Raw genomic sequence first — 26,278 nt, 5'->3', positions numbered from 1 at the left:
CTGTAGATAAAATATAAAATATACAAAATAAGGGAGAGGCAACCACTTGCCTACAGAAGACTGGTGTGTGACACACAAAAACACATAACAGTAAACAGTTTACACTAGTGTTTTTACTTTGCTGTGAAGCTGCAGTAATATAAAACTTTTAAAAAGATATAACTGCCTTTTGACTGTACAACAGGTTTTATTCCACAATCTAGATTTTGGCCTTAGGCCATTATCAAGTGTTACAAGTACCAGAAATCATTAGACTTGAGCAGAAATCAAGTCATCATCAAAATATACACTCCTGGAAATTGAAATAAGAACACCGTGAATTCATTGTCCCAGGAAGGGGAAACTTTATTGACACATTCCTGGGGTCAGATACATCACATGATCACCCTGACAGAACCACAGGCACATAGACACAGGCAACAGAGCATGCACAATGTCGGCATTAGTACAGTGTATATCCACCTTTCGCAGCAATGCAGGCTGCTATTCTCCCATGGAGACGATCGTAGAGATGCTGGATGTAGTCCTGTGGAACGGCTTGCCATGCCATTTCCACTTGGCGCCTCAGTTGGACCAGCATTCGTGCTGGACGTGCAGACCGCGTGAGATGACGCTTCATCCAGTCCCAAACATGCTCAATGGGAGACAGATCCGGAGATCTTGCTGGCCAGGGTAGTTGACTTACACCTTCTAGAGCACGTTGGGTGGCACGGGATATGTGCGGACATGCATTGTCCTGTTGGAACAGCAAGTTACCTTGCCGGTCTAGGAATGGTAGAACGATGGGTTCGATGACGGTTTGGATGTATTGTGCACTATTCAGTGTCCCCTCGACGATCACCAGTGGTGTACGGCCAGTGTAGGAGATTGCTCCCCACACCATGATGCCGGGTGTTGGCCCTGTGTGCCTCGGTCGTATGCAGTCCTGATTGTGGCGCTCACCTGCACGGCGCCAAACACGCATACGACCATCATTGGCACCAAGGCAGAAGCGACTCTCATCGCTGAAGACGACACGTCTCCATTTGTCCCTCCATTGACTCCTGTCGCGACACCACTGGAGGCGGGCTGCACGATGTTGGGGCGTGAGCAGAAGACGGCCTAACGGTGTGCGGGACCGTAGCCCAGCTTCATGGAGATGGTTGCGAATGGTCCTCGCCGATACCCCAGGAGCAACAGTGTCTCTAATTTGCTGGGAAGTGGCGGTGCGGTCCCCTACGGCACTGCGTAGGATCCTACGGTCTTGGCATGCATCCGTGCGTCACTGCGGTCCGGTCCCAGGTCGATGGGCACGTGCACCTTCCGCCGACCACTGTTGACAACATCAATGTACTGTGGAGACCTCACGCCCCACGTGTTGAGCAATTCGGTGGTACGTCCACCCAGCCTCCCGCATGCCCACTATACGCCCTTGCTCAAAGTCCGTCAACTGCACATACGGTTCACGTCCACGCTGTCGCGGCATGCTACCAGTGTTAAAGACTGCGATGGAGCTCCGTATGCCACGGCAAACTGGCTGACACTGACGGCGGCGGTGCACAAATGCTGCGCAGCTAGCGCCATTCGACGGCCAACACCGCGGTTCCTGGTGTGTCCGCTGTGCCGTGCGTGTGATCATTGCTTGTACAGCCCTCTCGCAGTGTCCGGAGCAAGTATGGTGGGTCTGACACACCGGTGTCAATGTGTTCTTTTTTCCATTTCCAGGAGTGTATATCTCAGGTTGTATAAACCAATATTGTCAAAAGTGAATTAGTTTACATAAAAGTAAATTGGTTTGCATAAAAGTAAACTGGTATGTATAACTGAAATACATATTTTGATGATAACTCATGTTCTACTCAAATCTAATGATTTTTGATATTTGTAACACTTGATAATGGCCTAAGACTGAAATCTAGATTGTGGAATAAAACCTGTTTTACAGTCAAATGGCGTTTATATCTTTCAAAAATTTAACACTAGCTTTTGAGCTGTTGCTCCTTTTTTAGTAAGAGTATATGCATTACAAAACACAAACACACACATAGCCAGATGTAAATGCTTGTAGTAGTGAGGGACTGGTTGTTGAATAATCATTACTGAAAGCAACACTATTTTGAAAAGGATAGTTTACTACAGGCTGTTTTGCACAGAACTGTTCTCATCTGTGGGTCTGGAGTTAGTGGTCAAGTCTGTGTGAGGTATGCTTACTTGTGTGAATGCATGTGTGTTTCTCTTTCCCTTTCTGAAGAATACTTTGGCCAGAAGCTCAATTTGTAACAATCTTTTCGGTTTGCCTGGCTGCAACTCAACATGTCATCTTTATGATGAGTAGCAATCTATCCTTTTCATACTTGTTGATATCCCGACCTGGACTTCCCATTGTTTGATTATTGAAAGCAGTTGCCTGGGTAGATGGTGGTGGGGAGGGAGGACAGAAGGATTCAAGGAGGAGACAGCAGATAATGTGAGGAACATTTTTGACAGATGATTCAATGGTTGCACAACAAGATGAAACGAGTTCAGAGGGTTGAGCATTTAAGGCAGGGGTGGCCAAAAATGTGGCAGTGGGCAGTGCACTGGCATGAGAGCCATAGTGCTCAGTCTTGCTGCACATTTCCCCCACCATCAAGCCATCCTGTCTGTGTGTGTGTGGAGGAGGAAGAGGATAAAACTGCAAATGAGCTGCATTTAAATGACACTGCAGAGCACTGTGTATGACATCATAGATCACAAAAAAAAAAAAAAACAATTTTGCAGTGGTATTTGTTTTTGGTATCCTGAAAACACAAAGGAAAGTACTGAAGGGGATGTGGAGCCATGTCAACTCAAGCTGGCTGTGCTCAGTTTCACAGTTGAACCATGGTGCGTGCAGCGTGATCAAGCTGATCCTAAATATTCTGAATTGCATTTAAATTTGGGGAGTCTGGTGGCCAGGGGAGTATAATAAGTTCAGCTGGTGCTCTTTGAACCACGTGTGTAAACTGCAAGCTGTGTGACGCATTGCATTGTCCTCCTGTAAAATCCCATTTTGCCAAGGAAAAACAAACTGCATAAATAGGTGGACATTGTCCCCAATGATAGTTGCATACTTATGTTCATTCACTATTCCTTCCAGAATGATGAGATCACCCAGGGAATATCATGAAAATATTGGCCAAACAATAACACTCTCATGATTCTTGCAGGGTTTTTCCTTTTAGATGTTTCATGCCATATACACCAACAGCCATACGTTCAGTGGAGCATAAAACATGATTCACCTGAAAAGGGCTCTCTGTCACCATTCATTGAATCTTCAGTTGTGGTACTGGCATGCAATTCCCGCCTCCATTTGGTGATGAACAGCAGTCAGCATGGGAGCATGAACCTGCTGCAGAGGCTCATGTGCAGCAATGTTTACTGAACAGTCATTCAGGAGACACTGTTGGCAGCCCCGTGGTTCATCTGGGCAGTAAGATGCTTGAGAGTTGCATGTCTATTCACCCACATACATCTCCACAGCTATCCTTCAACCCTGTCATACATGGCATGTAATGCACCACAGCTGCCTCAGCACTGGTTTCAAATGGTGCTACAGTGGTATTCAAACAATTTACAGACTTAGACGTTTCAGAAATGCTTCAAATGAGTTGGCAATTGCAAATAAGGACTACCACCAGCTGTAGAATGGAGTGACAACAATGAAAATTTGTGCCAGCCCAGGATTTCCTGTTTATCGTGAGCAGTCCCGTTCCCATTTGGCTATCATGCATGACTCACTGCTAGACCCAAACTTCCATATGTCGTCAAGCATGTGTCTATGACTTGTACTCATGCATCCATTATGTATATTCCCACACAGGTCAGATATCATAGTTGAAAGTCACTTGCTCAGTAGGCCTAACAGCAGATAAATAAAATGTTGCAGTCCCTGTGTTATTCTGATTACAATGCAAAATTTCTTTTTGCAACAGTGAATAAGGTCTACCATCAGCTGTGGAATATAATGACAACAATGAAAATTTGTGCCGGACTGGGACTCGAACCCAGATTTCTGGCTTATTGCAAGCAGTCACCTTACCATTTGGCTATCCATGCATGACTTGTGACCGGATCCAAATTTCCTTGCATGCATGTCCAGAGGAACTTTGCATTGTAATCAGAATAACATAGCCACTGCAATATTTTATTTAACTGTTGATACCAGGCAAGTGAATTTCAAGTACAATATCAGACCTGTGCGGGAATATACATAATGGATGTATGAGTACAGGTCATAGACACATGGCTGATGACATATGGAAGTTTGCATCTGGCCGTGAGTCATGCATGGATAGCCAGATGGTAAGGAGACTGCTCACGATAAGTGGGAAATCTGAGTTCAAGTCCTGGTCCGGCACAAATTTTCATTGTTGTCATTCCACGCTACAGTTGATGGTAGTCCTGATTCACAATGCATGCATGTCTAAAGGAACTTTGCATCATAATCAGAATAACACAGGCACTGCGATACTGTATTTCAGAAATGGTTCCGCCCATGCCTCAAAAGCCAATGATCATGCCCTTTTGGACATCAGAAAAGTCACTCTGTTTCTGCATTATGACAATGAATGCACAGTTTCCTGCAGCTCCTAACATCCAATATCTACCCAACACTGACAGTCCTGCCACATGCGGTCTGTCAGTGGTTATTGCAAATTGACTTTGACAATACCTGGTGGTCACATTAATGTGACAGGACTGTGTATATTATACTGTAGCACACTCCCCCCCCCCCCCCCCCCCCCCCCCCCCAAAAAAAAAAAAAAAAAAAAATCAAACGTAATTGGGTATTTATATATATATATATGTGGTGTCTGTTCTTTCAGATATGTCCAAAACAAGACACCATTCATGGCCCTGCCACCATATGTACATGATGGAAGAGAAATTCACTTCAGCTGCAATTGGGTATTGAGATAAAACCTTAACAACTTTGGCTATTACTAGGTATGTAGTGTCTCCTATTCATTATCTCCATTATGTACAGCCACACCTGATCCTGATACCCATAAGAGGTCAAACAAAGCATGCATACATAACGAATGTATCATTTTTTGTAATCATGGTGCATATACTCGTATATGTGTGGTGTCTCTTCCTTGAGATATGTCCCCAGAACAGGCACAATTTGTGGTCATGCAGGGTTATATACAAGGCAAAAGATAAATTGTGACATTTGCTGCAATGGGGAATTGAGGTAAATCAAATTGTGACAAGTGAAAATCTATGCCAGATTGGGACTCAAACCTGGATTAACCACATAACACCTTAACCAGTTCTTGTGAGCAGTTTTCCCACACAATCCACATTCCCATTTGTTGTGTATTACACTCATGATGTCCCTGATGCATTATCCTCATTGCTTGTAGCCTCACCTAATTCCCACAGGAGATCAACGAATAGCATATCCTCACTGAAGGTATCATTGTTTGCCATCAAGGCAGATTTACTGATATGTGTGTGGTGTCTGTTCTTTCAGACACATCCAAAAGAACACATACCAATCACGATCCTGCAGCTGTATATACATGACAAAAGTGAAATTTTGATATAACCTGCAATTGAGCACTGAAATAAATCCAATTGCAATAAGAACAGAAGCCAATTATGATCCTGCATCCACATATACATGATAAAAGTGAAATTCTAACAATGGAAACTCTAGGTAGAAATACAAAGAATGTAGGAAAATACAGTTGCTACTTACCATAAAGAAGACATGTTAAGTTGCAAACAGGAACAATTAAAAGACACTTACATAAGCTTTTGGTCCCAGTTTTCTGACATAAGCTACTGTTGGGCACTGAACTGAATCCAAAGGCAAAACGTGAAAATTTTTGCTGTATTGGACTAGAACCCAGATTTTTCACTTATTGCAAGAGGTTACCTAAAGAACTTTGGATATCTGGGCACACTTCCCACTCAATCCAAATTGCCACATATTACCCACTACATGCGTAGTGCCTGTTTTGCATTAACTTCATTGCTTGCAGCCTCATCCGATTTCCACCTTATTCTAGACCAAATCCGATTTATTAGCTTTGAAATAAATTAATAATTTGGGCAGCTGGTCGCATTTTCACAGCACTTGGCATGCTGAGATAGTGACACACTGCAAAGAGAGGTAGCAGTAGAAATTGAATAAACAGTTTTCATAGCACTCACCTTTTCTTCTTCTTCTTTGTTGTAAGTTATAGGTTTGTAGTCCATTCTGAAGTGTAACTTTGTATGCTGGTCTAAAGGATGCTCAGCTTAATTTTGTTAAATAATATAAACATTGGTGGACTTTCTGTTGCCGAATAGATATATTTCCAGTCATTTTACTTCACAATACAAATTACCATCAACCACCATGCGAACACAATGCCCAAAGACAAAGATTTACCTCTAACAACATGTAACAAAGAAAATACTATCACATATTGATCTACTTGTGTAAAATCATCTTTAAAACATACATTTCAAAAACAAAGTACAAATAACTGGTTTTCATTGCTTACCTTTTTAAGAAGTCCATAATCATCTTCATAATTACATTAAGTGTTTGTATATGTTGACACCTACACATTTTCATATAGCTATGTGGTATTGTATATCTGGATTTTGGTCTTAATGTTGGGAATCAGTCATTTCATATAATCCAAGATCAGTTAATACATTTGTCTCACCAAAGCCAGTTTCATTACAAGACTGAATGAATAATGCAAGCAAAGTGAGGGTATCTTTATTTGCCATGAAGACACATATATTTATGTACAGGTGCTGTCTGTTTTGGACATGTCCAATGAAAGACATCATTCATGGTCCTGCATCCATTTATAAGACGTGTACTTATAAGATAATGGAACTACTGCTGTAAAACATTTTATTTAAAAAACAAACATGTTTATTTATTGTCAATCTCAAGACACACTTCATCTCTATCCCTACAATGCTCCATGCAAATTTTCCGTTGATGGAAAACAGTGCTGGAAGTCTTGCTCGGTCAGCTCCTTGATGGAAGGTGTCACTTTTTCTTTCACTGTTTGAACAGGCTGAAATCATATTCCTTTTAATGCATTTTTGACCTTGGGGATAGATAAAAGTGACATGGTGCTAGGGGAGGTAACTAATGTCTAACACTGGGTTGCTCTACTTCACTAGAAACCTCTTAAGAGACAATGCAGTATGGGCTGTTGACTTGTCTTGGTCCAGAACCCATGAATTTTCATTCCACAAATAGGGTTGTTTTTTGCTTATTGTCTCACAGAGGTTATCAAGAACTTAAGATAGTAATTATGATTAACAGTTTGACCTTCAGATACCCAGTGAACATACGCAATTTTATGAAAATTAAAAAAAGAAAAATTGTCATTGCTTTCAATCTTGGTTTACTCATTCAAGCTTTCTTTGCTCTCAGCAAAGTTTAGCCCTTTCAGTGCTTGGATTGGTGCTTAGTTTCTGGACTGTCACATGTTATAATTCTTCTTGATGCAATAATTTACCAACAGCCGTATGTACTGTAGAAATTTATTTTATTTTATGAACTTCTATGTGCTACTAGTTTCGGCATTATATTGATGCCGTCTTCAGGCCCCACTCGACATTGCACTGGTAGCACATGGAAGTTCATAAAATAAAATAAATTTCTACAATACACATGGCTGTTGGTAAATTATTTCATCAAGAAGTTCATGCCAGCCATCGTCCCATGATCCATAATGGATCAACAAAGATTGTTATCATTCTTTCCAAGAAATCAGGATCACTTTCAGTGGTATTCAAAGTGCCAGTGGAAACATTTTCACAAGCTTCTTTTTTGTTTGGTCATGAGAATTTTTGGCACCAGGTTTGCACATCCTTTTCTCATATTAAACTGGTTATGTAAAAATTGCCCTATGCATTCTTTGTCAGTTCATAAATGATATGTAAATTGAAGGTGGAGGGGAGGAGAAAGTAATGGAAAGCGAAGGTATTATTGATGTCAGCTGCAGTGGGACATTACGTGGAATTAGTGGCAGTGAGTGAAAATGTGTGCCACACTAGGATTTAAACCTGGGACCTCCTGCTTGCTAGGCAGTTGCATTAACCACTGTACCATCTGGGACACAGTGTTACCGCAACTGTGGAGACCATGTTTGCATTTCTCACGACCAACGCACATTCCCACCATATGCCACCTATTGACAGTTGCTGCCCATTTCCTCCATGCTCGCTATTCTGGGATTCCTGCAGGAGGTCAGATATACTTGTGCACCCACACTGGAGTAGGAGGTCCCAATGTCCATCTAGGCAAATCAGTTATATGAATGTGTGGTGTCTGGTAGCCTACTTTTCCCCATTATAGGAGGTTGTGCCACTTATATAAAATGAATTCCAAAGGTTAGTATATTTCTGACAGTTCATTCATATATTCCAATGCATTTATATACCTTGACACATATAAACAAGGGGTAAGTATGCATAATATATGGTTAACACAATATTTTTTGCTTTACATTTTTTCTTGATACTTTGGTCATTGATCACAATTCTTCAAAAATGCCCATCTTATTACTTGTAAATTAAAAGACCAAAATGTTATTAGAAGTATATTGTTGAATTCAGTCTCTCCAATTAGAAGTATATTGTTGAATTCAGTCTCTCCAGTTTTACAAAATTTATGATAATCATTCTAAGGTATTTCAGGCATGTAGTACCACCTTGGGTATATTTGTGTAGGTGAATGTCAAGTACTCTCCTCTCTCGTGGATCCTGTCTCCTCTGCCGAAAGTACAGGATCGGTCATTACTTGTCCACTTGACTGTAAGTGCCATTTCAGTGGTAGAGCTAGGCATCCTGTACAGGGTAGATGGGGAACAGCTAGGACTCTAACCAACAGGTTTGAGGTGCTGTCTTTCACTGAAAATGGAACTGAGACAGTGCAAGTCACTTCACCTGTTTTGGGGAAACCTGTCTTCTCTGGTGTCAAAAGGAGTAAAGGCAAAGGGGTAGGAGTCTGTTAATTGTCAGCAGCTCAAATTTACTGCGAGTGATGGTACCCCTTACGGAAATGGCAGCAAGGGACAGGACAGGACACCAGGTACACTCAGTGTGTATGCCTGTGGGTCTCATTCAACATGTTGAAGTGGCTATTCCAGCAGCCATTGAAGGAACAGGATGCAACCAACTGCAGATTGTGGTACATGTTTGAATAAATGATGCCTGTCAGCTGGGCTCCAAGGTCATTCTTGGCTCATTCCATTGACTGACAGAGAATGTTGAAAAGGCCAGCCTTGTGCATGGAGTTTAAATGAAACTCAAAATTAGCAGCATTGTCCCCAGAAATGATTGTGTCCCTTTGGTATTGAGCTGAGTGGAAGCACTGAACAAGAGACTTTGAAAGTTCTGTGAAAAGCTAGGCTGCACTTCCTGGACTTGTACCATAGGGTAGAGACCTGCAGGGTCCTCCTAAATAGGTCAGGTTGCACTACTCATCAGGGGCTGCTACTCAGTAGCTGACTGTGTGTGGGGTGCACACAAGAGTTTTTTATATATTAGATGCCTCTCCGTCCAGTCCAGATAATAATAGCTGTAGGAAACCCAGAAGAACCAGTACAAGACTGAAGAAATGCCTCCTACAGATAAAGAGTATTAAAATCTTAATAGTAAACTGCCAAAGCATTCACAACAAACTGACAGAGTTTGAAGTGCTCATGAAAGGCAGTGAAGCCCACATAATAGTAGGTACAGAAAGCTGGTTGGAATCATAAGCTGATATCAGCGAGACTTTTGTGGAAAATGTAAAGATGTATCAAAAGCATAGATGAAAGGGAAATGGAGGTGGTGTATTTGTCACAGCATACAAGAAACTCAAACCCACCATAGTAGAAATTGAAGCTGTATGTGTGATTGTTTGGGAAAGACTCTGTATTAATATCAGAGTTGGGTATAAAATAATAATTGGACAGTTCTCTCACCCAAGAGACTCATATTCAGATGTAACTAAAAACTTTAGAGTAAACCTCAGTTCATTTGTATGTAAGTTCCCCGATCAGACAGTAATCATTGATAAAGACTTTAATCGTCCAACAATCAACTGGGAAAATTAGATTTTTGTCAGTGGTAGACATGATAAGACATTCTGTGAAACTTTACTAAATGCCTACTCTGACAATAACCTAGAACAGATAGTTAGGAACGCCATTAATGATGAAAATATGCTGGATCTAATGACAACAAACAGACCTGACCTCTTTGAAGATGTCCATACTGAATCTGGTATCAGTTACCAAGGTGTGGCTGTGGCAACAATGATTACCAAAGTACAAAGGACAACTAAAACAAGCAGAAAATATATATATATATATATATATATATATATATATATATATATATATATATATATATAAAAAAAACAAAGATGAGGTGACTTACCGAACGAAAGCGCTGGCAGATCGATAGACACACAAACATACACACAAAATTCAAGCTTTCGCAACAAACTGTTGCCTCATCAGGAAAGAGGGATATATGTCTGCTTGTGTCTGTATGTGTGGATGGATATGTGCGTGAGTGTGAGTGTATACCTGTCCTTTTTTCCCCCTAAGGTAAGTCTTTCCGCTCCCGGGATTGGAATGACTCCTTACCCTCTCCCTTAAAACCCACTTCCTTTCATCTTCCCCTCTCCTTCCCTCTTTCCTGATGAGGCAGGCAACAGTTTGTTGCGAAAGCTTGAATTTTGTGTGTATGTTTGTGTTTGTTTGTGTGTCTATCGACCTGCCAGCGCTTTCGTTCGGTAAGTCACATCATCTGTGTTTTTAGATATATTTATCCAACCTGGAATGTTTCCCTCTATTATATTCATATTACATACATTGTAACACAAGATGCTGAACTTAAGTCACAAAGCATTCATTATGTTTATATATTTTGCTTATGCACTCTGTTATTGTTGTTCATGTAAGTACAGACCAAGAGATGAAATGGAACTGCTCTTATTTCTATTTGCATTCACAGTTAAATAATCCACTGATACAAAAAGATTTATGCTTATCGGAAAGTCTGATTTGATACATCCTATGCGGATACCTACTAGTACATGAGCTATTGTTAGCTATGAAAAGCAGTCTAGTGCACTAGCTTCAAATACAACTATGAGTATTATGTTGCTGAATGCATAGCAAATTATGTGGATCAAACCGATTTTAACTCTATGACAGCCTGAGAATCATTGGTTTACCTGAAGTCCAAGCAGTTTGGTTTACTGCATTCATTCAATGAAACTTCTATGTATTGAGCTACACATACATCAAATGTGATTTGTGGAACTACATTTAGGTATTAATGTCATGTTGAATATTGAACTTATTTCAAAGAACGGTATTTCAGAATTACATTATGGACTGATAGGAGATATAAATTAACCAGTGCAGAATGGATATCCAAAATAACGAGTAACCTGACAGGTCTATTTCTGATTTTACCTTAGCATTAGCAATATATCTGGGTACTCAGGTACTTTGTCACTAACCGTAAACTGCAGAAACCCTGTCTCATCGTACATTATACTGTTCTATAAATAAGATATTACATGCACATAAAAGGTATTATAATAATAAGAATTTTCATATGGTCAAACATCAATGGAGTTAAGACGCATGTTTTCCTTCTCTTAATGTATAAAATGAAATATGTGGAGATGTCTACAACAAGAAATATGTGGAATTATAACTGAACTATGTACAGATGGTTTATTCATATTATGAACATGCTTATTAACTTATTAGTTTATTATCACCTCTTTGCTGCTGTATTCTCTTATTATCAATGGTTAGAAGTTATTCATTTAACAAACCTAGCATGGATCTTCAATTTAGACAAGAGTAAGCTTCTATAAATTGAGTATCACTCTTCAAATGTCAATTGCACAGTCGATGTACAATATGAATATGCACACACTGATGGCACATGCAGTTGATAGAGCCTGATTGCTGCAGTAAATGTTTATGCTCTTTACATCAAGTTTATAATTACGGCTGTATATATATGGATGAAGGTGTTTTTAAGTAGTTGTCTCTAAGCTTGCAGATTTAGCACATTTTGTTGCTTTATTAATTATGGATCAATATTAGCCCATGCAAACACTGTAAATAAATGTTCATGAACTTACTGATGTAACAGAGCATTTATAATCAATTCAAGCTCATGTTCTACACACAACAGTACACTACACATGATTACTAGGCAGCAAATAAAGTGAGATGAGGTACACAACTGTATAGTCAACAATGAGAATACTTGCTGATGGTGTGTTAAACTTTCAAAGACAACTGTAATACACTGTAAGCATTACAGAAAAATTACAACAAAAAGAAATTTAGTTGCAAATATACTTTGTGAACATAAATGTAATGAGAGAGTTATGCAAAGAAGAGAGCATATGTAGGCTTACACATGTATATTGGTTCTTTGTCAGTTTCCTAATGAAAATAGCAGTTCCTCCTTACCAGACTTCTCTTTTCAAAACTATCTAATCTTGCAAATACTTATGTTGTTAGACTGTTACTAGTCATACTAGATAGTCAGCCACTGATTTAAAGAACACTGACAGAAAAACATATATGAATCACACTTTTGTTTATTTGTGTTACACAATATGAGATATGCAGTTCCACACCAAGAAACATAACAGGAAGTATGCAGACCAAGACACTCATCTCCTCAATTGTGCTAATAAGATCACTGTGGGTTTTCCTGTAACAGAAAGTAGAGCATTTCTTATGCAAGAACAAAGAATCTAGGTTTTACTTGAAAAATCCAGGATGGAATAATAACAATATTATAAAAAGAATAGATAGCCACTTGCTATGTAGTAGAGATGCTGAGCTACAGACAAGCACAACAAAAAGACTGCTGAACTTGTGAGCTTTTGGCCAAAAGGCCTTCTTCCAAGATAGGCAATGTGCACACACATTCAAGCAGTTGGGCAGTGGAATAAAGAGGAGGCTGGGGCAGGGAAGGGGAGGGACAGCAGGGTAAGTGTGGTAAATTGCTGCTTGTGGGAGCATATATGGATATGGTGGAGACAGGGCAAGGCATAGAAGGCCGTGCAGTGCTGGAGTGGGAGTAGTTAATGAGATAGGTGGATGAAGAACAGTGATCAGTGATTAACAAAGGCAGAAGCTGGGGGGGGGGGGGGGGGGGGGATTACAGGAAGGTAGTATGTATTGCAAGGAGAGTTCTCACCTGCACAATTCAGAAAAGCTGGTGTTGGTGGGAAGAATCCATATGGCACAGACTGTGAAGCAGTAATTGAAATGAAGAATGTAGTGTTGAGCTGCATGGCTCAGCAACTGGGTTGTTCAGCTGTCTCTTGGCTACAGTTTGTCAATGGCCATTCATGTGGACAGACAGACTGTTGGCTGTCATGCCCACATAGAATGCAGCACATTGGTTGCAGCTTAGCTTGTAGATAAAATTACTGGTTTCATAGATAGCCCTGCTTTTGATAGGATAGATGATGCTTGTAACTGGACTGGACCCCCTTCACCCTGGATTAACCTTACTTAGTCAGTGTTCTTCATCAGCCTATCCCCTTCCCTGCTCCCACTCTATCACCACACATCATTCTGTTCTACCAACACATCCACAGTCTTTTAACTTCTCTCCATTTCTGCTCCCTTCCTCCCCCTCCTCCCTCCCACCTCCTGATTGCACCTATCTGTCCTTTCCTGTCTTCATCATGTCCCTGTATGCTCCCACAAATCAACACTTTACTGCCTCCCACCCCTGTCCTGCTATATCTCTCCCTCCCACCACAGGCACCTCTTTATCCCCACCACTCAGACTGCTTCTCCCATCATGCACAGTTGGTCTCAGCCCAGCCTCAGTTGCTGGAGACAGAGGTCATATGTATGTGATTAGTGCTTGTGCAGGTGTGTATATGTCTGTCTGCTTTAGAAGAGGGCATTTTGACCCAAAGCTCAAGTGTTTAGCCACCTTTCTTTTACACCTATCTGTGACTTATCATCTCTACTATACGGTGAGTAGCAGTCTATTATTTTCATGATATTGTCTGTGTTTTACTTGTATATATATACAGACATATATTGGTTCTTCTTGACATTTTAATTAGTTGTAAATATCTGGAACTAACTAAGAGAAACTTTGACTCACATTCATTTTGGTGATGCACACAGACATCTCCATTGTTAGATTAAACAGAGAATATAGTGATAGTATGGTACTGTCACCATTCTATTTACTATTTATAACTCTGACTAAATGATTTAGTTAACAATGTGTTTTTTGTGAGCTTAGGCTTAATGACTATACTGAGCATTGACTATTAAATAAACCAGTTTATAATACAATGTGTTTTGTGTTCTGTTTGACTATTTGGTAATTAGGACAATGTGTAATTTCAGAAAGTAAATAATAAATGGAGACAAGGCACACCTGTCACATTAAGAGAAGTGAGACATTTAATAGCAAAGTTTGCATTTTGAACCAATGAGTTAGAAGGTGGAAGAACTTCTGAGAGGCACTGTGGAATGTTTAAGTGTTAATACAAGTGCGGTCTCTAGTACTTACAAATAAGACATTTTAATGATTCCCACTATTACCTAAATAACATTGATTAATTAAGTTGTTGATATAGGAAAACAATTTTTTTTGATTTTTCAGTGGAACTAGTTGTACTTCATTTAATGTTAGATAGTAGCCTTAATATACTGTTCAGCAAACACATTGGCTGAACTATGCCTTAATGACACTGTTATCTCAAACTTTAAAAAAATTGAGACTTTGCTTATTTCTGCTCAGTGCATACCTGCTAGACTTTTCACATAAATTGTATGTGCAATGCTCAGGGAAAAAGGGGCTGGGAGGGGGGGGGGGGGTTGAAACATGATGGCAGAATGACTATTGACAAAACGTATCAATCAATTCCTCTTTTAACCACAGTTTGTGGTACCTATTTTGCAAATTGCAAACTCTATTTATTCACAGGGAACAACTTTCAGTTTTGTATACATACATGAATTTATCAATTCCTCTATCAACCACAGTTTATCGTACCCATTTTGCAAATTGTATTTATTCACAGTGAACAACTTTCACTTTCATATATATAAAAAAACAAAGATGATGTGACTTACCAAACGAAAGCGCTGGCACGTCGATAGACAAACAAACAAACACAAACATACACACAAAATTCTAGCTTTCGCAACCAACGGTTGCTTCATCAGAAAAGAGGGAAGGAGAGGGAAAGACGAAAGGATGTGGGTTTTAAGGGAGAAGGGAAACATTCCATGTGGGAAAAATATATCTAAGAACAAAGATGATGTGACTTACCAAACGAAAGTGCTGGCAGGTCGATAGACACACAAACAAACTCAAACATACACACAAAATTCAAGCTTTCGCAACAAATGGCTGCTTCATCAGGAAAGAGGGAAGGAAAGGGAAAGATGAAAGGATGTGGGTTTTAAGGGAGAGGGTAAGGAGTCATTCCAATCCCAGGAGCGGAAAGACTTACCTTAGGGGGCAAAAAGGACAGGTATACACTCGCACACACACACGTATCCATCCGCACATACACAGACACAAGCAGACATTGTCTCTTTGCCTTTACAAATGTCTGCTTGTGTCTGTGTATGTGTGGTTGGATACGGGTGTGTGTGCGAGTGTATACCTGTCCTTTTTTCCCCCTAAAGTAAGTCTTTCCGCTCCCAGGATTGGAATGACTCCTTACCCTCTCCCTTAAAACCCACATCCTTTCTTCTTTCCCTCTCCTTCCCTCTTTCCTGAGGAAGCAACCATTGGTTGCGAAAGCTTGAATTTTGTGTGTTTGTTTGTGTGTCTATCGACCTGCCAGCGCTTTTGTTTCGTAAGTCACATCATCTTTGTTTTTAGATATATTTTTCCCACGCAGAATGTTTCTAGAGATACACTCATTCTTTTGACAACTTGTGTTTATTTATTTTGTGGTTTAACTACTTAAGTATACATGAATGAATTTAATTTCAAAATGTTTCAACATTGTCAGTACATAAACAGAATCTAGATTTCACAAGACTTCTAAGTAAAAATCATTAGCTCAGTAAAATGTACTTGATGTACAATCATTGAAAACATGTTTGTAATCTATTATTCACCACAATGTGAAGTACTTCACATTTTTATACCTGTCATTGTTACTGTAACTAATTTCATGAAATAGCATATTGTAATATGAAATATTATCTTGTGGAAAGCTTTGGGTTATGTCAATATTTATTCCACCTCTAAGTTCATTAGATTATCAAACGTTGAACTGCAATTTGAGGAAAAAAGAAAACAAGTTTGTAACACTACAATGACATTCTTTAATTGTTGGTGTATATTCACACAGTGGCAGCTGTGTCAGCCGTGAGTAGTGTGAGTTTAGTGTCTGCTGAAGCAGTGTCATGCTCAGGTTTGTACACAGTTTTTTAAAAAATTCAGGAAAATACAAGAACATTTCCTTACTTTAAATTATTGAATCAAGTCTGATTTCAAAGTAAACAGAGATCCTGTAGCAGCATGGACAATCTAAGGACATCATTCTGTTCAACAGAAGATGCAGTCTATGCACTTGCAAATGAAGTCTTAGAAACCCTTAATGAAAAAATGCTAGCACTTGGTGTCTTCTGTGATATATCCAAAGCGTTTGGTTGTGTTGATCACCAGATTCTCTTACAAAAAGCAAAATTAGTAGGAGTAAGTAGTGTTGCAGGCAACTCCCTACAGTCGTACCTCCAAGACAGAAAACAAAAAGTTGTCTTGAATAGCTCGGGTGGAGTATGTGATGTTTCCTCACATTCTGAATGGAGTTCCATTACATGTGGAGTGCCTCAGGGCTCAATTCTTGGGCCACTATTATTCCTAATTTTTATAAATGATCTACCAACATGTACAAGCATGTCGTGTAGATTTACATTATTTGCTGATGATACCACAATTTTTATCAGCAGTAGAACAGACAGTAATCTTGAGTAACTCATTAATTACATACTCTCAGATGTTGTTAATTGGTTCAAGGTGAATGGTCTCTCATTAAATTCCAGTAAGACCAGCTTTATTCAGTTCCGTACAAAAACAGAAAAAGAGAGAGAGAGATAAGTGTGACATGTGGTAATCAGCAAATAGAAAGGATGCATACAACAAAATTTCTTGGAGTATACATTGACAAGAAAATGAACTGGTCTTCACATATTATAGATCTCTGTAAGAGGCTCAGCTCTGCTAAATATGCTTTAAGGGTTGTCACTACATGTGTTGAACCTAACACTGCAAAAGTGGCATACTATGGCTATTTTCACTCACTCATTGAATACAGCATTATTTTATGGGGCAACCAGCCATTAGCAAGGAGAGTGTTCGTTGCACAGAAGCGAGCCTTAAGAATTATATGTGGATTGCGCCCAAGAGACTCGTGCAGAAATAGCTTTCGAAAACTTAAAATATGTACAATTACATGGCAATATATTTTTTCCCTCATGTGTTTTGTTTGTAAAAATATAGAGATATTTCAACTAAACAGTAATTATCATGAGCATAACACACAGATGAAGGATGACATACACAGCAAGCATAGAAATATGAGCTTGGCGCAAAAGGGTGTCCACTACCCTGGAACAAAACTCTTCAATGCTCTTCCTTCTGAAATAAAGACAGAGATTCATAACAAGAGTAAGTTTAAGAAAGCACTAAAAATATTTCTGCTAGAAAAAGCTTTTTACAATCTAGATGAATTTTTAACAAAATAAATTGTAAAATTTTAATATTATATAATACAAGGTGACATAATGCCACTAAGAATGTTAATTAACTTGAGTTCTGTATCTGTGTGTGCTCTGTATCTGTTTTCTGTAGTGCTTTAATGTATTTTCTTTTTACTGTATTGCTGCTCAAAGAATTCACTGTATACATTTTAATATAATTATGTGCTCAAATGTCTGTATATGCTATAAGATTATCATACTGACTCATTCCACGTCCTTGTGAACCCAACACAGTTGGACCTATGGAACATGAAATAAATCAAATCAAATAATCTGCAGGTAGAAGACTGACTTAACACATGCATAAACAAGAAGGGACCCAGTCACAAAGTCCCACCCACCGACAGACACACTCATTAGACTTAACTGTAGGTCATTGTTGAAGTACTGATACCAAGGTAAATTCCACTGTTGATTGAAGTGATGTTCATTTAAAATCAGCATAACGAAGAATGTTATATTTGCACATGTTCAGTCACACTAATATGACCACCTGTCAAAATCATTAATAACCATCTTTTGCAGTGTGGAGCTTTGTGAGACATGCAGGGAGAGAAACGGTACTGACAGGGATATGAATACATGCCAACTCCAGTGCCATGGCGTGCTGTGCTAGGTTTCTTGGTTATTTCATTTTCATTTCATTTCATTTTATTATCTTCCTGTATATCATTTACATGATGTAGGAATTGTCACAACAAAGTTATCATGCTAGTACAAGTACTACAGACATAATAATGGAATATCACTTTCAAGACATTTTTTAAAAGTACAAGTTTAGACATACAAATTAAAATTTTTGGCAATAAATTTACACACAATCAAAGTACTCATCTATGTCATAGAAATTTTTGCTTAAAAGGTAATTTTTAAGTTCAGTCTTAAATTTTACTTCGGCTATTATTGCCTTCATGTACACTGGCAGAGCATTGTAGAGTTTTATTCCAAAATAACTTACATGCTTTTGGGTTTGTGTTGTCCTTACCCTTTCTACATACAAATTCTTACGAGTTCTAGTATTATAATTATGGCAGTCCTCATTTGTACATGTACGAATCATAACACATAACTCTCCAAGAACTCATTGTAGGCCCCTTTTCAAAGAACTGCAAATACTCACAATACCATCACTGTATATTTTTAAAAGCATTCTGTGTACAAGAGCACATATGAAAAATCTACGTACAAATGAGGGCTGCCATAATTATATTACTAGAACTCGTAAGAATTTGTATGTAGAAAGGGTAAGGACAACACAAACCCAAAAGCATGTAAGTTATTTTGGAACCGTGGTGTAAACAGCCTGATAAATTTAGTCCAACTGATACTTAATTGTGTTTAAACTATAGGGAGTTTGCTGGTCAGAAGGGTGCAGTAAAACTCATCCTGGTGCTCTTCGTACCACCCACGTACACTGAGAGTTATGTAACACATTGCATTGTACTGCTTGTAGATGCCATTGTGCTGAGGAAAAGTAAACTGCATGTAGGAGTGGTCTCCAAGGATAGATGCATACTTGTGTTGATCCACTGCATCTTCCAAAATAATGAGATCATCCAGGGAATACCACAAAAATGTTCCCATACCATCATGTCCCCTCCTGTTGCCTGGCAGGCATTTCACACCTTACATGCCAATGATGGAGAATGAAACATGATACATTTGAAACCACTCAGTGGATATCCAGTTGCAGTATTGGCATGCAGATTCCAATTTTCATCACTGGTGAACAGCAGTGAGAATGGGTGCATGAACCAGGAAGCTGTGGAGGCTTATAAGAAGCAATATTTGCTGAATATCATTGCAGAGACACTGTTGGTAGCCTGTTGCTTCATCTGGGTGGTCAATTGCTCAACAGTTGCACGTTTATTTGCCCATAAACATCTCTATAATCATCATTCCCTGCCCCCCTCCATCATATTTGGCCCCTGGTGCACCACAGCTGCCTTGGTGCCAGTTTTGGATAGCACCATTTTGCCATTTGCAGTATACTTTAAACAAGGCAGAATGTGAACAGTTTACAGATTTTGCTATTTTGGAAATGCTTCCACCCTTACCCAAAGGGCAATGATCATCCCTTTTGGATGTCAGATAAATCTCTGTTTCTGTTTTACAACAATGACTGCACTGTTTTTCTGTGTGCCTCTAATACCCTTGATATAACTTCCACTGCTAGTGCTGACATCTGCTGTCTGTGAGTGAATATTGCACAATGATGTCAAACATATGCAGTGGTCATACACTGGTGTCCAAAATTAAAGCAACTAACCATTATTTCCATGTCCTGCGTCTAATTCATGATATAATCATACAAACTGTCAACTGATGACCATATGATCATGTCCTGCACAGAAGATGGCATTCTGGTCAATGGACAACAATGCCAATAATGACATCAGGACACCTATCAAATGGGTGTTTGCCAGTTAGCCCCATGTCCACAGTCATTGTGTACACAGTCATAGGTGGTGGAGTATGGCACAGAGAAGATGCCTACCAGGCTCTCTGTGGTGGAGGGCCATGGGAAGAATGAAAGCAGCAAGTCAGAAGCTGATGTGGTCTGCTGGCTTAATGTGAACTGCTCTGTTGTTTTCCAGATGTAGCGACAATGTACAGAGATCAAAACTGTAACCCAAAGGCCAGGGTGGGGCTGACCATGTTTAGCATTGGAGAGAGGGAGAGAACTGTTATTTGTCTGTAATTGCATGACAGTACTGCATTAGTACTGCACTGCAACTGGCATCTGACCCCACAGCATTGACTGGACATGTTGTAGTGAGGCAAACATTGTACAGAAGGCTTTGGCTGACTGGCCTTTATTCTCAGAGACCTGCTACAAGTGTACTTTTGAAGCAGCTTCACAGAAGGGAACGTCTAGAGTGGGGCCGTCAACATGCCACCTGGATGGTCAGACAGTAGGCTGATGTTCTTTCCACGTTGAGGCCCAATTTGGCCTGGACAGTGATTTTTGATGGTTTTGAATCTGCAGGGAATTTAGAACATTATTTCAGGACCCAACAAAAGTGCAAAGACACTGACATGGAGGATGATCCCTAATGGTGTGGGCAGAGATTATGTTGAGCACTTGAACACCTTTTCATGAAATTGTATGGTTAAATTGGCAAGTTTAACTGCTGTCAGGTATTTTGATGAGATCTTGGGATGTCATGTGTGGTTGTTGCAGGGTGGTATGTGCCAAGACTTTGTATTATTGGACGATAATGTTCGACCTCATAGAGCACAGGTGGCTGATGTTTTTCTGGAAATGGAAGATATTGAATGCATGGTGTGGCATGTTTCGGGATGCACAAGGGACATAGGTTGCATCACATCAGCTTGACCAACCACTCTCCAAGACTTGTGAGCAGTGCTACTGGAACAATGGGTGTTATTGCCTCAACATCAGATTGATGACATTATTCATAGCAACCCCCATATTTGTCAAATCTGTATTACTCCCAGAGGGGGCTCTACTGCTTACTGAGCGAATTAACCAATTGTTGGAATGTGTGTGTAAATCTGTTAGGTTGGAAAAAACATAGAACATTTTTCTCTATCATTATATATGTTGCAATTTTTTATGTTCTGTATGCTTTATATTGTTTCTACTTTACTATCACTAGATTATACTGTTTTGTGGTAAAATTAATGCAAGCTTTCAAAATTTTGGACACCAGTATATTAATGTGACTTGACTATGTATATAAGCAAACATGTAATTTGAATGGATTTCACATCAGAATAGTAACTCAGATTCATTGGAATGAAACCAAATGTGTGCATGATAAATAATTTGGATGAAAAAGATCATGGAAGGCAAACAGAAATTTATGTCTGGATGCATTGATTAATCACCATTGTCAAGTTCTCTAGGGGCGTGTAGGGTCCTGCACTGGAACTCATTGGTCACACCACAATGGTAGGACAAATGCACATTTAGTAGAGGGGCAAATTAACACTACACGTCTTTTTTTAATTATCTGAACAAAGCAGTAAAGATTGTTATATTTTTAACCCCAGAATTGACAGGCAAAAAATAGTTTCAAGAATCATCAGGCTGGGTCTGTGGAATGCTATAAATAAAACACTTATAACAAGTGACTATGACAAATAGTATATTTGCATCAAATGGCGTATTTTTATTTTGTTCAATTACACAATAATTGCAAAAAAACTTGAAAACATACTTTCTTGTAGAAGTAAATGTAAGTAAACTGGAAATACAAGTAAATTTGATTGAAACACAAATGTAAATGAGAATAAGTTGTAGAACTAAGAAACAAAAATGTTGAATTTTCATTATATAAATCAACATCTAAAATCATCATTTTTCAAAACAGTCACCACAGACAATTACAGCTTGTGCCAAGAATGACCAAACTTTGCAAACCTTTATTTAGTTTTGCTGTCCTTCTCTTTTCTCTGGTTATGGATCTTCAACTATTCTTTTTTTTCTTGGGTGCCTGACAGGTTAGAGGCAAGCCTGTGGATTTTGTGCAGGAGGTTTCCCTGGCTTACGAGCATTGTGAAATATAGTGTTATGTGAGACTTTCCTCGGGTATGATGTATTCTCTTCTAAGATGTCGTTCTTTGAATACAATGTAGCCATTGTGAGCTGCAATGTTCAACAAGTGAAAAAAGAGACTGAGAGGCCATTCTCTTGTCCCTCTAGCAACAGTATATTCAACACACATAGCATCAATGACATCTTCACTGCCATTTGTTTTATTGTAGTATGTTATTATACTTTTTCTTTTTTTGCTACTGTCACTGTCAATTTCATCATCATGATGCACTGACAAGGTAAGCAGTGTTGATTTTGGTACATATGAAAGTAATGTGACAACTTCCTGAAATATAAAAATACATCAATACCCTTCTTTAAATTTTTTGAGTAAAATCTCAACTTAATTTCAGGCTTATTTTTTTTAATGTACCAAAAAAAGTAATATTCTATTCTTGTAGTACTTTCTGATGATTGGGTAAGAAGTAAATCAACTGTATATTGTCAGATTTCTTCCAGACTCTTTTACTGGGTCTACAAGTCATAGAACAACACTGTCTGCCTTTTTACTGACTTTTTATGGCCCTTGTGGCTGTGCATCTGTATAGACTTCCAATTTTTTTACATAGTACGTTTAAGAACAAGCAAGGCTGGATATCTTGATCACGTACTTGGCATGTTTATTTGAGATATACATTCTGAACCTGCCCCTGCGTCTGTATGGAATGAGCATTTCATAAAAGTAATATTTTCTGATGGAGCAAAATATGCATTGTAGTAGGAGACATACTGATCAAGAATGGAACTTTTTGTGAGCAAGATCATCTTATTCCTTTCTTTCTTCCCTCATATGGATGTTGTCAAACCTCATGCACTGAGTAAAAAACCAGAACCTTTTAAATGACTTACTTGCTCAAGAGATTTCTATTTCCAATCCTTCTGCATTCCAAAAGTCTTCAGTATTCATTTTACCACCATGCATTGTTCCAGCTAAGCAAACTAGACCAAAATATGCCTTCATTTCACCACAATTTGTAGGCCTAGCCATATTTGGAGTACTTGTATATTTGTTTCAATATAGATATTGGTTTCTTCAAGAACTAAATCAGTCAATGTGTGAAGTTTTCAACACTGACTACTTTAAATGATGCTGCCAACAGCTGCACATTTGTGTTTCACAGTTCTGTACTTTCACTATTCAAAACCACCCAATAATACACAGTTGTATGGTCAGTGCACTATTGTTTAACTTTCGATAACTCTCATTAATAGGTTGCAGGCAAACATCAACATACTGCTACGATAGTTTACTGTTGAACATCTATGAGCAGTCAAAACCTATCCACACATTTCACAGCCTTTCAAATAAATTGAACAGACACTGTAATTGTTTTAACACACAGCATATTGGTGTAACACCTATTTTACAATTAATTTGATGCATTGTTGTTGATCTAACCAATACAGGTTCCTTGTCTGAAACTCGGCCATGGAGTGACTGTCTCAAGCCCAAACACTGGGCCTTTATATATGCTCACAATAATAGGTACTGAAACTATTCATTGTTTGAAGTTAAAGTTACAATTAAAATATAACTCCTTCAATTAACTGCATACATCTAAAAATTGCATCTTTTTAACAGTTTCTTCTACTAAAAGATTTAAGCTTTGTTATTTGTTTAAATCATGAAATTAACAAATATGATAATGCAAACAATACTTTTGATGAAAATGGAAATTAGCTTGGAATTAATTAAGAGCTGGCTTTGCTAACATGTTTTTGAATAGAGCTAAATATATCCTTTAAGAATACTATTAGTCATTCCTCCAAATTTTGACAATTAGTATAAAATTTATATTTGTTTATAAGGCAACAATAGAATTGAAGTTACAAAGCAATTAGTGATTTCACACTATAACCAAAGATACTACCTAGAAATAGTCAAAATAACTTAGAAAATCATTTACATCCATAAACTAAGTGCAAAATTACATCTGGTGTTATATTCCTTAAAGCTGAGGGCCAAGGGCCAACCTTTCTCTTTTTTGAAAAAACAGGTTATATTCACATACGTTAATGGTAATTAGTTAAAAGTGAATAAATGAATTTAAGGAGGCAGATGGCAAAACAAGAGGGGAATGAAAAATATACCAGCTCCCTTCATCACATCACCCCCTCATTGGATTGACCACATAGATATTGCAAATAGCTAGCTGGGCAGTTTAATGACTACAAATGACACCAGAAAATGGGTTAACAATCTACACACAAAAAATATTACATATGAAATGTTATCAAGACTACAGTACATATGCTTTTTTTCAAATTCCTACCTATACAAACTGGCCATACGAAACTCCCCATACAAAATATTTACACACAGTGTATTGCACAATGGCACAAAATATTCACAATTTATATTTTTAATAAAAATAGGTATCTTCATCATAAGTCATGGCCTTCTTGGATCAACAAAGATTACATTCAAAGATACTTGGTCTACAACTTTCCTTCCACCTTTTTTTTCAAAGTTTGGGGCTTTATTGTGAAAAACTTATCATTCAATGTATTGCCCATCACTAGCCACCACATTCTCCAATCTTTTGGATAGCATAAGAATCCTGTGGTGGAAGAACTGGGCGTCTTTTGTGGGGATCCATGAATCGATTGAATTTTGCACTTGCTCATATGATCAGAAGAGCTGGTCAGCCAGACTGTAAGCCACTGATCGAAAAAGATGGTAGACAGAGACAGCAATGTATGGAGAATGTGGTGGGAGGGATAGGTCTTCTCATTTCAACGTTTCCATACATATTTTGATGGGTTTTGTGACATGGATTTGAGCACTGACCTGCTGCAAAATTACCTTTACATGCCTATCGCTGTATTGTGGCTGTTTGTGTTTCAGTGCTGGGCTCGAACACATCAGTTGCTTTCGATAATGATGTCCTGTGACTGTCTTTGTCTGTTTCAGTAGCTACAAAAATGTTTTGTGCTCCACCACCATGCCAGTCTTCGACATCAAAATCACCATTCTTAAGGTGTTGGAAACATTCTCTGCACATTCTTCCACTAATAGCTCCCTAACCATTGGTCTTACCCAGAATTTTAAGAGCCACAGCCACAGATTTCTTCATGTCAAAGCAGAAAATTAAAACTTCCCACAAATACCAAGAAATGGGTATGTGAATTGACTTGCTTAATCGAGGATAACCTTATGATGCAATCACAAATCGACTAATATTTTTATGGCATTATGTTTACAGATACTTAAGCTTATTGTATTACATGTATGACCAACCACCTGAACCTCACTTGTTGCTACTACTGTCTATTGCAAAACAGCGGAAGCAAAGTTGTAAACCTAATACATTTTGCTTGGTACAAGCATTGTCTTGCTTAAAAAAAAAAATCCTCATGGGTTGTAAAGAGTTAAATTAAACTGTGCACTGCAGTTCACTTTTTAACAGAACTTAATTACTACTCAAATCAAAATTAAGGGGCTGGAAGTTGTACCACATCCTTGCCCTACTTCTCCATTCTACTCTGAGTACTACTCTCATTCAACCAGAAAATTAAATCATCACAAAATCACAAAATGTTACCAAATAGTTGACCTGTCACAATATTCACACCAGTCTAGCACCACAGTTATCTTTTAATCAACAAAATTACTTTTCTTCATTCCAGTATTACCGCTTTAAACTGATAATTTCTCAGAAAACAAATAAAAGTTTCAGATAAGTTATAGATTCAATAATACAGAATTATATGACTTGTACATCACTAAAATACTGATCTTTCTGTTAGTCTCTCATTCCCAGCTGCAGTATCATGCATTGCACAACATAAACAGTACCCATTGTTGCCTAGTTCAAAAGTAGATCATCAAGACAGTTACATAACATTTGTTTGAATACAGTAATCTTTTTTTTATTACTCAATCATATCTGTCAGCATCATTATTATACAAACATTTTTACCTTGTTAACTAGTGGAGTGC

The sequence above is a fragment of the Schistocerca americana genome, chromosome 3, assembly GCF_021461395.2.
Source record: "Schistocerca americana isolate TAMUIC-IGC-003095 chromosome 3, iqSchAmer2.1, whole genome shotgun sequence".
Lineage (NCBI taxonomy): Eukaryota > Metazoa > Arthropoda > Insecta > Orthoptera > Acrididae > Schistocerca > Schistocerca americana.
The sequence above is the reverse complement of the archived record's forward strand: the minus strand, read 5'-3'. Positions refer to the sequence as shown.